The sequence below is a fragment of the Callorhinchus milii genome, unplaced genomic scaffold, assembly GCF_018977255.1.
Source record: "Callorhinchus milii isolate IMCB2004 unplaced genomic scaffold, IMCB_Cmil_1.0 Scaffold671, whole genome shotgun sequence".
Classification (NCBI taxonomy): Eukaryota; Metazoa; Chordata; class Chondrichthyes; order Chimaeriformes; family Callorhinchidae; genus Callorhinchus; species Callorhinchus milii.
In genome coordinates, this window is record NW_024705412.1 from 1 (window position 1) to 15,536 (window position 15,536).

Consider the following 15,536-nt stretch of genomic DNA (forward strand, 5'->3'; position numbering starts at 1 on the left):
GTTTTCGTTCCATTGGGAAGAAACTTCTCTTTGTTTTTCAGGCTCTCAAACTCCTGCCCCTTCATCCAGCCAACTGTGTCGCGGCAAAATGTCTGCTCCCTCTCCAATAAAACCCTCACATTCCAAGACTTGAACGTCGACAAACTCTCGTCAATGGGTTGACCAATCGCCGCTGATTCTGCGATACCCCACTCCTATCTTGGTGTACAGAGGTCTTAGCCAGAAGTTATCTTGAATACTGCAAACATTTATGGAGACCGGGAAATAGTTTGGCAGCCAAGCCCTCAAGGTGATAGAAAGCACAGGGAGGAGTTTGACCCACAGTTTTTCCAGAATTAGTAATGAAGAATGATTAGATAAAGGCAAAAAATATTCAGACAAACTATGGAGAAAACAACAACTCGGAGCGGGCTTCATGGTGTTGGTTCAAATGTTGAATGGAATTGCAAACGTGTAACCAGATTAGTGGTTTAAGATTAGTATTTTACGATGCAACAGCGCACGAACCAATTACTTTGATCACTGAATGCAACACTGTTAGTGGAAGAATGCTCTGTGCAATTGGCTGCCAGGGCAGGTCCGACACTTCTGCCTTTTTTNCCACGCAGGGACTTGCGCCTTGGGACGTCCTCCTGACGTGAAAGGCGCTTTATAAATGGAATCTTGTTGTTGTTGTTGTTGCACCTCGAAATTCTGAGATCCCAGGATTGAAATCGTTAATCCCGGGATTCAGAAAAGTACTGTGAATGCAATCCCTTGTAATGCAATCAATCTCTTGAAGTGTTCACAGGAAACCCTCTCTCAAGAAGATCCTGGAATTTGAGGCTACGACTGGCCTCAGTCCAGATCCTCTCGTGAGGTCTCTTGTGATGTTTGAGTCAGAATAAATTCTTATGTTTATCAGAGGCTTTCGTTTAATGTTCCAATCGATCGCCAGACCTCAATCTCGTTTAGTTATATCCTGTAATCTCAATTAACCTGAAATAATCTTTCAAGCACGAGGTTATTTCTGAGAATGATCCATTTGCATTAACACTTATTTTGGTGCGATGGATGTTGCAGTGATGACTGAGGTTATATTTCTCTCTGGCTGGGGTTTTTGCATGAGTACGTGGCTTTATGCAGCATTGTGACTTGTTGGTTACATTGTGATACAGTCACATAAAAATACTGACCCCCAATGTCTGCGCAATACTGGCTTCCAAAGTTCACTGAAAGAGACTATTTATTCATTTATTATTTATTCATCTTTAGCTTTTTGTTAAACTTGGCTACGGAGACAGCATTGACAACATGATCGTTTATGTGTGTGCAGGTGTTGGTGGTGGCTGCTAACCGGTGGGGGGGGGGGGTTCGTGTGGATTCAAAACAAACCTGCAGAAACTCTATTTCAGTGAGTGTGTGATAAATATATGCAAGATTACCACTCAGATAATGGTGGAAACAGAAAATATTGATCTTTTAATAGGAAATTTGGTAGATTATATTTCGAAAATAATATCTGGGAATGTAATGTGTTATTTGTGACATTGCACGTGTTTAGGACTGCCTGTATGTTAGAAACATGCACTGTTTAACTGTTTGTTCCATGTATATTTTTTTNCAACCAGCTGGTGCTGCGAATTCAGCCACTGCACCCTGAATCTCTGGAACATTGTCCTTCTGTCACTCCGTCTTCGCCCTTTCTTCTCCCTTCTTCCGTTCACGACTGAAGACCTTCATTTTCAACGGTGCTTACGGTAATTTCCTCCTTCCCGCATCTTGGTGCCATGATACCATACTGAGAAGAGTTCTAACGTACTTGTCCGTGTTAGCGGCGCCATCTAATAATCCTTGCTTTATTATTATTATTATTATCAAGGTTAGCTGTTATTGCACAGTTTAAATGAATAGCAATGAAGTGATTGGTTACTGGCGCTGGTTAACTCTGATATGTTACAGCGGCGCCGTGGATTAGTTGGCAACTCATCTGTGTCGTAAACAGGAGCGATGTGTACATGCAATTTATTAATGTTGTTAAGTTGTTTTTGAAAACGTATCTTTTCTCCAAGAAAATAAAGAACGCACTACGGTAACTCTAATCATGCAAAAGGCTAACGCGACTTGCATCACATTATGTTATCGAAAACTGCCAAAGTGAGTTTCAACGTTACCTATGACAGCACTCTTAATATGTCTGTGGCCGAAGATCAGAGAATTTTATCTGTGTGGTTATATTTCCATGATTTCTCACCATCTCATTAAGTTCAGTGCCCAACAAAGCTCATGACATACATTTGATTTCCTTTCAGTTCATGTGAGTAAAAGCAGCAAAGGGAGAGAAACTCAGGACATTGACTCAATCCGCGGAAATTGAGGAAACTTTGAGTTTGACTGACCTGAGATGAACGACCTCTGTTGAAATCTCTTTGCGGCGAGAAAGGACCTATTAATTATGTTTATTCAATACTAGCTGTGCGGCATAACTCAAAATCGTTTATTGTGTTATTGGCGGACAGGTACAGAGAAAACCGTTCCATATTTATTAGTATAGATGTATCTCTCAAGAAGAGAGTGTCATTTCCTCTGTCGCTTCGTTGTTGCAGAACCTCCATGCCGCATTTTTTGCGGCTTTGTTCAAGATTTTTTAAAATAATATAGCTCATCAGCAATAGGAGAACCACCAAATAAAAATATGCCAAAGACAGCCGAGCATGCAGGTCCTTTATGATGACGTATCAGTAATGTCCCCACATCAATCAGGCAGGTATGGCATGTCACTTCAGGCTTAAATAACTAATTAATCTCAAACAACTTATCTAAAGGAATAATTAAAACTGCAATTAATTGATGATCATAACAAGGAGGCCAAACTTGAAGTGATGAAGATCACGACACATATCAGAACCATAATATCACAAGCACATTTTTTTATCAATGGCAATTTAAAGGATAAACCCTTTCACAAATACAGTTATAAATATATGGGTGAACAGTGAGTTTTTCTGGTATCACGTGAGCTCCACTTAGTCTTCTCCCTTTTCACTATTAAAATATTTACTAATTATTGTGAAAGGATATTTAGCTGCATTCTTCAGCTCCTCTCTGAATTTGGTCTGGGTGACCGCATAGATGGCTGTGTTTGTGCAGGAACTCAGCAGCTGAAGCATAAACCCTGCTTCTTCAAACGTTGCGAAAGGGTTAAAGAAGACTCTTCACTTGTAAACCTCTTTAACACTGTAATGTATGTAATGTGCAACAGATGTCATCCACAACAATATAAAACTGAGTGATACAGTGAACAGTAAAATGATGGATTTCTTTCTGGTCTCCATTTGCTGAGCTTTGTGATGATCAGCGCTGCTACTGCAGACCCGTAGTTTGGCGCGGACTCGACTGGCCACAAGAATGTGTCTGACGGTCAGAGCGTTGAGCAGCAAAATCAACACGAATGGGAGCAAAGGGACCAAAGTCTGTTCAAACCAATAAAATGTAATCCACGCGGGATGATAGAGAAGGTTTGTTTTGACAATGCAGCCCCGGGGCATGTAATGGATGTTAACGAAACGGTGGAATGTAAAATTTAAAAATATTTTCTAAGCAGAGCAGCGCAATTAAAGTTCCTATAACCACAGACGCTGTTCTCTCAGTGCAGTATTTTGGCTTCAGTTTCTGACAACAAACGGCCACAAAGCGATCAAAGGTGAAAGCCACGGTTAGCCACACAGCAGATTCCACGGCGGCTGCAGAAATGACATGAATAAAGCTGCAAACGGGAGTGTAGAACAAAAATGAGGTATCTAAATAAATGTCACCAATCTGTTTCAGGGTTACGTCGGAGACAATGACAGACAGATCCGCCGATACCATGGCCACCAGGTAGCGGGTGATACATTTGGACAGTCCGCATTTTCCTCGGGACAGGATCACAATCGCCAGTAAAGTAACTGTAAGACAGACCCAACAGGCAAATTAGCTAGAAACTGGCCTGTCAAGTAAAATACTGACGACTCGGTTTATAAAAACATCAGCGAAACAAGAATAAAGTGAAATTAAACGGTCTTAGTGTGTTCTAATGGGGAAGTTTTTATGACAGAATTAAGCCGTTTAATAGGGTATATCGAGCTTGTTCAGTGACAAGTTGAATTTCGTATGTTACTGTGCAGAAAAGGAGAGACGTTCAAGGAATGCCGCAGATAAATCAATGGGAAAGGGCCAATGACGAGGAGTGGAATTTGAGCTGCATTACATAGATATTTGGGGAGGACACATTTGCTGCACAATGGGGAGAGCTCGAGAGTGTTGGGCAAATGGAATAAGGAAACTTGCCGATCGCTTAGCCTTGCTAGGAATCAACAAAGATCTGCCGCTTGGGAGGCAAATCAGTTATTTGGAACAGAGCTGGGTTTCGGGATCAGAGAGGGTGGAGGGCAGGGAACATACGTGGGTGGAGGAAGGCGCGGTCTAAGTGGAGGGTCTTGAAATGCATCTGGAAGGAGGTAAGAAGGGAGCGAGGCGAAGGGAATGTGGGATAGAGTTCCAAAGTGTGGGAGCAGAAATGCTGAATGCTCGACGGCCAATGATGGGGCGGGTCGGGCGGTTGAATGTGAAGCAGGCCAGAGTTTCCTGAGCAGATGGAGCGAACAGGTTGTTTTGGGGTAAGGAGGTCAGGGTTTAAGGATAGGTAAGGTCGTTGAGATATGTAAGGCCTATGTCCAAATCATTGTCGTTTGTGTTTCCAAGTTCCTGTGTTTATTGGAGATCACAAAATGCTCTCTATTTCGCTTTTCTTGTGACTATCTTACAACCTTGTCCCAAAGTCAGAGAGTATCCATTGATTCATATAGTTTCTCATTGTTCATTCTTTCAAAATCCGTCATATACTTTCCTCTATGAGGTCCCTTATCAACCTTGTCTTTTCTAAATACAATAGAGCCAACTTGTTCAATATTTCTTCAATACCAAGGACACTCATCACCCGTTTCATTCTTGTGCAACTTCCCTGCATCTCTCGAAAGCTTTGTCTTGTTTTCTGAAAAGTTGTGGCCAAAATTGAATGCAGAACCCCAGCTGCGCCTGAAGGAATGATCTGTAAGTGCCGGAATTGTTTCTTTGGTTTAATACTTTTTGCTTCATTGTGAATAAGTAAAAACAATAACAATAACAACTTGGAGTTAAAAATCACCCTTCATGCTGGGAGAGTCTCAGAATGCTTGACTCTACGTTGAGGAGATACTGTGTAAATGAATGTAGGCGCCATTTATGTCAATGCAAACTTTGTGAATGCGCTGTGCAACCCACCGAGCCAAGACTGAAACTCATTGTCCTGTTCGACCACCAACATTGCTTCATACCGCACATCGGTGCCATGACACACTCCGCTTTCCGCACCTTAGTAACATTGCATCGTTATTCTCAACACAGCCACCGAGACCCTCATCCACACGTTCATCACATCCAGGCTTGACGGCCAAACTGCTTGTTTCTGGACATCCCCATCTCCTCCCTCCACGGGATGCGGATCATCAAGTACTCCACCCCAACAACAGGCTCCAAGACCTGTCCGCTCCATAATTCCCCTCTGCATATGTCCCACTCTCACGAAATTCCTTCACCAGTCTCGCGATGTTACAGCTTCACTCTATTCACTGCTCACTCCATTAGGGTCTCTGCTGGAGATTTTCTATGCGTTCTTCAATCCATGCTTATCTCCCCCATGATTCCGCGTGCACTGATTTTAGTCATAGAATTCTTGCATAACAGTCAAGTGAATCAATTCGGATCTTGCCTAATACCACTACACCGAACAGATGCGTATCTCCCCAATTAAGTTGGTTATTTACTGCATTCGTATAACCAAGTGAGTTTACTTGTTTCAAAATAAAGAGAGTGTGAGAAATATAGACAGCATTCTACTAAAATTAGGGCTCGTCCGGGATTTGAACCCGGGACCTCTCGCATATTTATTTAGTTGCTAACCCCTAAGCGAGAATCATACCCCTAGACCAACGAGCCACTTGCGCACCAAGTATCTGAAATATCAACAGGAGAATTTGGCGTTACAAAACTGAATGGAACTCTGTTGATTTGTTGAACATTTAGCAAAAATCATCGTGATCTTCAAATCGAATCGTCAACAAAAATTATCAAGTAATGCTCATTAATTGCTGATTCAATGTGCCAGCGAAGCCACGGACTGTAGTTAATCAACTCACATACCATTTATCAACAAATATTTTCTTTGCATAATGGCAAAGAGACGGGTTTGTTATCTTGCGAGTTTGATGGTCAATGCAATATAATACTATCAGTGAAGCTCACTTTACAGGACTGTCAATTTGCCTGAGAATCGACATCCTCCTGCCTTAATTTGCAATGTCTCTTTTAAAGGATTTTTTTACATGAATCCAAAGTTGATCAAATTCAACACCAAGTGCATCGTTTATCTAACATTTATTTCCATTTCTTACGGGGCGGCTTGTAGGAGCGTTTATTGAGGTTTGGTTAAATACCGAACAGACAGGGGCTGAATTCCATCCAAAAAATCATTACTCCGTGACCTGCCCTGTTGTCCACTGATGCAACTCACCAATGAAAAATGCTGCTCTAGGTGAGGATCGAACTCACAACCTCGGCATTTCTCGAGGAAGTACTGTCATATAAGTACCGCGCGCTAACCTATTGCGCCACTAGAGCCGCTTTAGTATACTCCCAAGTTCATCATTTCTATTTTGCTTTAAAAAATAGCAACAATAAATGCCAATTATGAACAGCGCTTAATTTGAGGAAAGTCCGAGTTTAAGTTTCTTAGAATCGAATTTTTTGTTCATTTTGAAGAAATGTAACGCAGCTCAGCCCCTACCTTCCATCTTTCCCAATCCCGATCCCCAGCTCAGGTCCGAAAAAATACAGTCCAGTTACGTGGGACGTCGTCTCGACGTGAAAGGCGCTATATAAATTTAATGTTGTTGTTGTTGTGGTTGGGTTTGGTGGGCAAAATAAATCATCAGCAGAAGCATTGCTTCCATTTTCATTTTCAGTAATGATAACTAACTCCACATCCAGTGACATAGAGTTCGACATCTCTTGTGAGTAAAAAAACAATAAAAACTTGTATTGATATTGCGCCGCTCATGTTGGACAGTGTCCCTGAAGATACAATCAAACCGAGTAAAAGGGGGCTCTTTCGAGTACAGTGACAATATCAGTTTGAAACTTATAATTTCTTGGAGTTAAAATGTTTCAGCATTGATTGATCAATTCACTTCTGTGAAATAATAGAAGTGTTAAAAGAATGCCTAATGAGATTGGCAGTAGATTCTGTGCTTTTAATAGGATCACGTTTTTTTTCTCACTGACTTCCAAATGAACTTGGATTGCATTCGAAATTGATCCGAATCCTGACCACCAAATCAACAGGGATCAAGGCAAGACAGTCAATCGATTCATGCATTGCAATTGCTTCTATCTGCATTTTGGATTCCTCGGTTATATCATCCGTGACTGATCACACTCACTTTCACAAAAGAAATATCAATATTGCAGGCCACCAGCAAAGCAACCAATTAATTGACAATCACAGACCTGTGTGGCTCTGAATTCCTGAGTATCCAGTGAAAGGCTCCGATATGTTATCGCGTGTCGGGATGAGCACTTATTTTTTCGGAATTACAATGTTGCAATTGATTGAAGAATTTAATTCACATTAAAATAAACATTCACTCTCAAAATGCACAGTCAAATCACTGTAAAGGAAACTCTTGGAATCTTTTTCAGCCTTCCGGCCAAAGGGGAAAATAATACTTCTAAAGCAATTGATATTATTGATAACATTCTCATGACATTTTGATTCCCTGAAGCAAAACATCAGTTTGGTTATCTACGGCGCTGTGGCTTAGTCGGTGAAAGCACCTGTCTTGTAAACAGGAGATCCTGGGTTCAAATCCCAGCGGTGCCTCTTCTGCCGAATCTTTGAAAGCAGTAGCTCCATAACTTGGAAAAGAGACATCGGCAATTTCTTTAACTTCAAGGAGTTTTGCTCTTGCGATTGTTGACCTTGAAATGCAACTTGCATTCCACTACAACGCTGCAAAATTACTGGATCGGCTGAGTTAACAACGAGAAGTTAAACCGAAGCCACGGCTGTCTGTTGGCGAAATATTGTTTTGCGAAAATTGATTGTCCCATTCTCCCACAAAACACATTCCCGGTACATTACAATATATCCTGTAATGCGCTCGGACGTTCTTCGTGGAGGATCTATACGAATTCAACGGCTAATTAGTTGTGTGATTTATGCGCACCCTGAAAGTTTTTTTTAGACATTTAGATATTCAGTCTAACCCTCGCCCAACTCAGCTATTTCAATTACTATTTTATTGTAGTGTTCAAGATCCCTTCTGACCAGATCCACAGTGTGACATGTGGGAGCTGATGAAGGGTAGTCTGACCCCAGGCGACCACATCTGTAGAAGATGTCTGCAACTGAGGCAGCTCCAGCTCAGAGTGGCTGAGCTGGAATCCGAGATGCAGACACTATGGACTATCAAAGACATTGAGTGCTTCCTGGATAGATACACAGACAAACAGATGACTCGAGAAGCCAATTTCCTCCAGGTTCTCAAAGGACGTAAACACCTGCATCTAACAAACCAGTCCTGTAGCCAAAAGGTGGAGCTAAACACCGACAGTGAAGTTTTATATGTACCAACTTCTAGCTAATTGTTCGTACAGCAAGACATATGTCAGAGAGAACAGGAATGACTGATTTACAATCTGCTACCTATATAAGAACAAATCGCTCTGGAACTGTTGTACCCAGTGACGCAAATCACTCAATACCTGCAACGTTCATCAAAAGAACCATGAAGCACAGATATTCTGCGTTAAGAGCTCGAGTGCCACAGGAGTTAGAGCTACCAGGCTTCTAATCTCAGTGTCATGGGTTCGAGAACCACGTTTGACACAATGTTTCCATTAGCTTTATTTTCCAGTTTTTCATTTCATTTAGATTGATTATTCACGGAGAACGTTTGATTCGTTATCAAATTGAGCAATGATGTTTCAGTCTGGAAGATATAGTCACGTTTGTCTCGCACGTACACAGTCCCAAATTCAAAGTGTCCACTAAATCCAATTAACGCCAGTTTTTTGGCCAAAGTGTTGCTGTCGACCACACATCGATGACGAATGAAGAGGACTGATCTTCAATCCCAACAAGGTTTCTATAAATAAAGAAACTCAAAGCATATGTCTGAATATAATCTAATTATTTCAACATTAGAAGTTGAAATTCTGCCTGATATCCTAGCGTGTTGTGTGAGTGAAGGGTTGGCGCAGCGGTAGCTACATGATCAAATCATGTCGAATCTTATCTCCTCATTTTAAGGTTTAAACAACGGAGAGCAACATTTTACCACAGATAGGTTTCCCTGTTAAAAACTCTGTTTGTGGAGTCCTGTAGCTCAGTGGTTTGAGCACTCGCTTTGTAAGCGAGAGACCTGAGTTCAATTCCAGGCAGAGGACGAAACCTTGGGCAAGTTTCCTTACTCCACACAGAGCCTAATAATAATCCCTCCAAAACCAAACAATAATAAGTTGGTCATTTTCAATCCACGACTGTTTGTGGGACACTGCTGTGTACAATTGGCTGCCGCGTTTCACCCACAGATATGCAGTTAATTCACTTGACAATCTATTCTGTTCGGCGAATTGAGACGTCGAGTAGACGTGAAAAAGCGCTGTATCAAACTCAAGGATTATTATTATTATTACTAAGCAAAAGGGTGAAATTATTTTAATCTCAGCATTTCTCTTTACCTTCCTGAACCATGTGCTAATGTTATTTTGAGATGTTGATGAGTCTTACGAGAAATCAGCAATAAAAATTATACGAAGAGTCAAAACGTTGTCCAAGTTTTACCATCATCCTGCACCCCCTGATCTACTTATCTACAGTAATCATAATTATCGTTGCGTTTGATAAGGCGCTTCTCACCTCTTCTGGATGTCTCAAAGAGCTTCACAGAATATACCGTAAAGTGAATTGACTGTGTCTTTGCGGTCAAAACGCGGCAACCAATTGCATACAGCTGTGTCCCAGTCACTGATTGAGAGAAAACACTTCGTCATTTATTTATTTGAGTTAAGATACCAAAACAACTTTAATTTACATTATTATGAAGGATCCCGTTCAGTGGGGGAAAGTGCATTGGTCTCGTCTCCACAACGTTTCTTCCGCCCGTTTCCAAAATGCACAATTATTACAAAAAAAGGAAACATTCCTACAAACAGTGGCACAATTATAATAAAGTGAGCATGATTCGTAGATTGCAGATTCGAAATGAGCGGAAGTTTCCTAATGGATGGGGATTTGGGGCTCCAACATAAAAAGTAACTCAATTCAAGTAAAGTTCCACCAGACGCTTTTCTCAGTTGTCAAGCTTTCAGTTCAAGCTTGTTAAAGTCCAGTATTTCCCAAAGCACAAACTCTATTCCCACAGAATTGAGCGGAATCAAGTCAACAATAATGTAAAGGATCATCTAAAGTAGATATATCCACCCGTTGAAGCATGTTCACTCCATTCCAAACATAGGAATTTATATGTGTAGATTGCAGGTAATACTTAAATTAGTTCTCAGAATGATAATGGGTTTCTCACATCCGGCTGAAAACCTGATGATTTCAATGTAGGTCATCTGTCTAATATTATTCTTTCAAAAAAATGTATTCCTACAGAGTGGTTGATTGCATGTTTGACGCTGGTTAAATGAATATTTATGATATACGAATGCCTGAGTTGTTGCTATTAAATCCCAGTTGTTTATATCAATGCAGGAGACAGTTATAATCGCAGCAGTCGTGTATAATGTTTACGCATTTGATTAAAGTTTACGATTTCGCATTGGTTATTTTCGCCCACAAAGTAAGCAGTGTATTCTGTAAAATGTTTTGAATCTTCTCGAAGATGTGTTATGGCGCTATATTATATCGAATGACTATTTTTTATTATTATTGATTAAATGCAAAAAGCCGGAAATTTCAAATGCACATTCACTGTGCACTGTCTCAGATTCCTCCAAGACTTTTTAAATATATGTCAAACCAAAATGTGATGGCGTTTGCCGTGACTCGGATTCGAACCGAGGTTACTGCGGCCACAATACAGAATACTAACGACTGTACTGTTACGGCTGCACATTTGCCTCCATATGCGCCGCAGATGTTCACAATTATAAGAAACAATGTGCAGTCACGTTTCGGGAATTAACTTGTTATACGCTGCTGATTTGGATGTGTTTTCTCTTACTCTTGTACCGCAGAATGCTTTCCATTTTAACGAGCTGAGCACAGCGAAAACTTGGCTTTTATTCCAGAAAACATCAATCCATAATATTTGATGAAGTATCATCCCATCAATACAAAAAACAGCAACGTTCGTGTGTTCTGTGCACACAACCCTCGGACAGAACAAACAAATGAGTGTCGATCTGTAATGCACGATTTCTGGTTTAATTGAATCTCATCTGAATTTCTATCCGAACTGGTTGGTGAGCTCCAACCTCTCAGCATCGCAGAGAATGAATTAGTTCATTGTTTGAATGAGGAGAATCCGAGCGTAACTGACTTAGCCGATCCTGTGTCTTCACGGAGCTGCGTATCCATATAACAGTCCTGGATGAATCTTGAGACACTATTTGTAGTCACATCAGACGAAAACGCCGAGGTCAACATCTTTGAGCCAATCAAATAAATCCAACATATCCTAAGACGTGTTGTTTGGAAATGAAAGTAAATGATACACCAATATGTCGGTTAAAAATACCGGAAAATTGTCACTAAAGCAAAACAAATACAAATAATTACGAAATTGTTCATCATTGTTTCAAGTGTAATTAATGAATTGAAAAATAATATGCTTAATCCACAAGAGGATCATCCCTGGGTGGGCTTGACCACCAATCTTTCGGTTAACAGCTGAACGTGCTAACCCATTGCGCCACCGAGACTTCTGTCCTCATTCCTCTGCCACAAAGGTTACAGCTTCTTATTCAAGTAACCGGTTTCGGAGGGAAACCTTGAAAATTACAACATCTGTAAGTGACCCATTCAAGGGTGAAATCTGATTGCAAATAGATGGAAACAGTGATCACTTGTAATGTATGATTGTTTGCACATCGCGCTTCTTGATCTCTCACAGCATACAATTAAATGATGTACAAGTGGATTTAAAGTTTGACTTGGATCAATGGAGCAACTAATTCAGGAACAACGTTTTTTGCAGAATAGTTTGAAATGTAGTTAGAAATATAAGATTGATATGACTGTAGTTAACCTTCACTTTTAACAACTATACGGATTTTCAAGTCGGAAGAACTTCCTCGGGACAAGGCACGTCACAGAATATATTGGGGACGGATGGGGGGGAAGTGGTGTGTTCATCTGGACACAGGAGCAGTGTCCTTCTCTTTAAAATAACTTCCCAACATGTTTTATTTCCTTGTGCACCAAATATTCAAAGTTCCTATTTTTGATACCGATTCTTATAGAGCCATTTGATTTGACATCGAGAATATGACACAACTAAAACCGTTTTGCGGGTAATACTGCACTCAACTACCAGAAATTTCAAATCAACTACATCTAAATGAATTTAGGCGCAGATTTAAAATGAAAAAAAGTTTGTTTTACCCACCCACAGCTCGGATGTAAGGCGAGAATTGTATAGCGTTTGAGAGGATATGTCGTCGTGGAAAACTGTACAGTGTCAATGTACATTGCAATATATTTCTGATTCTTATCGCTTCCTCAATATGGTGTAACTGAACGTGCAAAGGTTACGTTGTGTTGAAACAGTAGGGTTTCGCAAACATCATTGATGAGTAGCTACCAGTTTTCTAATAACTATATTGTAAACCTTACATTGTAAACCACGCTCTTTTCACGTCGGGCGGACGTCCCAAAGCGCTTCACAGTACACATGTAAAGTGAATTGACTGCCTATTAACATGCTATGTTTTCAAATCAAGTCGAGGTCAACAACTGATTTACGTTCACAGGAAATATAATCGAATATGTAATGCTACCTGTCGAGTTTAATGTTTGAACGCAGAGAAAGAGCGGCATAACACCACAGTTGTTTTTTCTCCTTCTAAAAGCGAAAGACTAAAATTGCTTTGTAAATAAATTCAGCTCTAAGTTTCCTGGGTGCACGCCTGATGTACAAATTAAATAAACGTATTCAAAAATTATGATGACATTTCGGTTTGCCTAGTTTCACTTTGGTGAATTTGAATGCCTGGTCTCTAGTAATTTTCTTCATAATTTTGAGAGTTTAGTGTCAAAATCAGGGTAATTCAAAACGCGGAACCTTCTCACTAAATATACCAGTAGCACAAGATAGGTGCGCATTGAATCAAAGTCTCTGAATGGATTTTTCTGGCCCATTGCTTTTAGCACTCAGCCACCACTACCGATATTCGGCTGTCGCACAAATATGCAGCACAAATGTCTGCACATGAGCTTTTTCCTGATAAAAGTTATTCTTGAATTTAGTAAATTAGAATTAGTTTAGGGTCTTCACGCTTTCTCAACACGTGTCTGAGCAACTCACAAATTTTCCGACAAATTGTAGAGACTGCATTCAGCAGAACGCTGCGTTAATATGTCTCCCGCAATCAGAACGCACAAACAGCCATTGGGTGAATGATTGATTTTATCAGGGAATTGTTGTCACTGGAAAAAATTCGCTTCTCTTTTCTTATATTGCTTGTGGGATCTTCACAGGTCGCTTTGACCAGCGTAGCCACCAACACCTTTATTGCCACGGTTTTTGTTTTACCTTCAGTGAATGAAAATGTCAAGTGAATATTATTGTAACAGTGGAAATATTTATTGCATTTTATGAAGCTGTTTCGTTCTAGGGGGCATCTCAATGTATTTCATCGCGTTTAATATAAAGGTTAGTGTATTTTGGACGTGAGGGTTATTTTTTCAAATTACGAATTTAACTGCATTGATGACACATCGCAGCATTGCATTTGACTAACTCTGATATGATCTTTCCCACACAATCGAGGCCGAATAGTAGCACAAAAAGAAGGCCTTCTTTCTCTCTCGCTGTAAAAGCAGCGGTTCAATACCAACATGTTTTGCTTTTTTATTGTTGGTGATTGTTAGAGAGCACGATTTCAAATGACATGATGACTGGTCTTAGCTGAGAAGGTCATCTCGCCATCAATTTCACTTGTGTTTTAAAACGGCGTCCATTTTTCTTCCTTACTTAGAATAATAATAATCCTTACATAATATCCAGCGCCTTATCACGCATTTGAGACACTTAAAAAACCGCTTCAAATACTGCAATGTAAAATAAATTTACTGTCTACTTTGTAGGCGAATCCCTTCGTATTGGTGCACATTCTTTATTTCTAATGAAGCTCACAAAAGCTCTTTTACGATACAATTCGGGCCCCAGATCTCTCAGCCTGGATTGTGGTAAATGTTTACATGAAAGCAACAAAGCAAAGCTGTGAAAAGCAATTAACTTTAAAGTTGATCACAAGCAAATTTGGTTCGGTTGGACATCGAGTACTCCATTGATGGACATTTGCGTAATTACATTCCGATGTCTGTAACGTTAGTTTTCTGAATTTGATGCAGTATCGTTAGTTCCACCACATATGCATATTTTTCAAGATGTCATAAAAGGTTTGCCTTAACGAGAAGCGTGAATGTATGGCGACAATGGTTTCCTCTGTTCTTCATTCCTTCTAGTAATAGTAATCGATGCATTTGATCCAGTGCCTTATCACGTAACTGTAAGCGTGATTGTATGTCGACATAATAATAATAATAATCCTTGCATTTGATGTAGCGCTTTTCACGTCGGGAGGACGTCCGAAAGCGCATCACAGAACACACTGTAAAGTGAATTGACTGTATATTTGTGGGCGAACGCGGCAGCCAATTGAGCAGAGCAATGTCCCACAGACAGTCGTAGATTGAAAATGACCAATTTTATTATTGTGTTTGGGTTTTGTAGGTATTATTATTAAGCTCTGTGTGGAGTAAGGAAACTTGTCCAAGGTTTCTCCCTCTGCCTGGAATTCAACTCAGGTCTCTCTCTTGCAAAGCGAGTGTTGTAACCACTGAGCTACAGGACTCCACATGCGCACGAATGCTGTTTTGTTTTGTTAACTTTAAAAATGAGACGCCCAACGTGGGGCTCGAACCCACGACCCTGAGATTAAGAGTCTCATGCTCTACCGACTGAGCTAGCCGGGCCCTTATATTGCCTGTTGTTCGGATTGTGTTGTCGAACAGTTATTCAAGTGTCTGGTTTCTCTCTCTGCAAGAGCTCGTAACGAATCGAGCAGGATTAAAGCTTTCTTTCTTTCCAGGGATATTTTTGTTTAAACTCGCAAGAATCAAAAAGCGAACTCACACTCGGCTTCATTTATACGAATGATGTATATCCACCAGCAAACAGATTAATGTTTTGCTTCTGCCAGTAATCTTGATTCCGTCTTAAATAACACTGTTGTTCAGAGCGATT

General features: G+C 40.4%; 4 non-coding genes across 4 annotated transcripts; 1 reads left to right on the forward strand and 3 right to left on the reverse strand.

Moving 5' to 3' along the window:
* Positions 1-5,903: 5,903 nt before the first annotated feature.
* On the reverse strand, positions 5,904-5,994 carry trnap-agg. Its single transcript is given in 2 exon segments — positions 5,904-5,939; positions 5,959-5,994. It is a non-coding gene; the product is annotated as a tRNA-Pro (tRNA).
* Positions 5,995-6,581: 587 nt separating this feature from the next.
* trnai-uau lies at positions 6,582-6,675 on the reverse strand. Its single transcript has 2 exons — positions 6,638-6,675; positions 6,582-6,617 (listed from the first exon to the last, which is right to left on the reverse strand). It is a non-coding gene; the product is annotated as a tRNA-Ile (tRNA).
* Positions 6,676-7,862: 1,187 nt separating this feature from the next.
* trnat-ugu lies at positions 7,863-7,936 on the forward strand. The gene has a single exon. It is a non-coding gene; the product is annotated as a tRNA-Thr (tRNA).
* A 7,256-nt stretch (positions 7,937-15,192) lies between these two features.
* Positions 15,193-15,265, reverse strand: trnak-cuu. The gene has a single exon. It is a non-coding gene; the product is annotated as a tRNA-Lys (tRNA).
* Between the last annotated feature and the right edge of the window lie 271 nt (positions 15,266-15,536).